Here is a 919-nt window from a genome sequence, read left to right as displayed (position 1 = left end):
GAACCACAGAGGAACCAGCAGAAGAACCAGGAGAAGAACCAGAAGAACTGATGGATGAAGCTCCTCTGATCTCCGTCCTGCGCTCCGACACTCCTGAACTGAAGCCGGACTGTTTCTCTCCCACACCGGTACCGACAACCCCCCCAGCCCCACCCCCCACCCCCCCACCCCACACACACACACCCCCGTTACACCCCCCTGACTCCAGCCCTAACCCCCCCCTCACCCCCGTTACACCCCCGTTACACCCCCCTGACTCCAGCCCTAACCCCCCCCCCTCACACCCCCGTTGGATATAGGATATAACCCCCGTTACACCCCCCTGACTCCAGCCCTAACCCCCCCCTCACCCCCGTTACACCCCCGTTACACCCCCCTGACTCCAGCCCTAACCCCACCCTCACCTCCAACCTAAAGAAATGCTGCGGGTGCCGCACAGCAACGCGGGTCCTGAGGAGCTGGGATTGAATCTTAGCGCTGGTCAGTGTTTGTAAGATGTTTCGCATGTTCTCCCGTCTGGTTTCAATTAGGCTTTTAAAGACATGCAGAAGGTGGATTGGACCCAGTGTAACCCAGGTCAGGATGAAGCGGAAAGTGTGAATGAATGAATGAATAAATAAGGTTATTGTTTTACAAAAAATAATAAATAAATATTAGCAAGTTTTATTTTATAGTGCTATTTAAACTCACTCAGGTTCTCAGATGTGATGAGGGATTCGAACCTGAGACAACAAAGTTCTGTCAGGATAAGAAGTTCAGAAATCGATCGCTGGAGGAGTTTGGACACCCACCAGTTCAATTCTGTTTGGTTTCTTTTTAATCATGTGACCACGTCATGTAATTATGCCATCGTGCCTTTGTGATGGTTGGCTGCACAGATAGGTCAGAGTCCTTAACAAGTCCTGTCAACCGATATCAA

At 51.3% G+C, this 919-nt stretch overlaps 1 protein-coding gene across 1 annotated transcript in view; it reads right to left on the bottom strand.

Annotated features, from left to right (window-relative positions):
- Positions 1–919, bottom strand: part of LOC134333832 (NLR family CARD domain-containing protein 3-like) — a 560,375-nt gene that overhangs the window by 414,104 nt on the left and 145,352 nt on the right. The window lies entirely within an intron of this gene.

This window comes from Trichomycterus rosablanca, chromosome 19, assembly GCF_030014385.1.
Source record: "Trichomycterus rosablanca isolate fTriRos1 chromosome 19, fTriRos1.hap1, whole genome shotgun sequence".
NCBI classification, from domain to species: Eukaryota; Metazoa; Chordata; class Actinopteri; order Siluriformes; family Trichomycteridae; genus Trichomycterus; species Trichomycterus rosablanca.
Note: the sequence above shows the minus strand (reverse complement) of the source record. Positions and strands in the feature narration are given on the sequence as shown.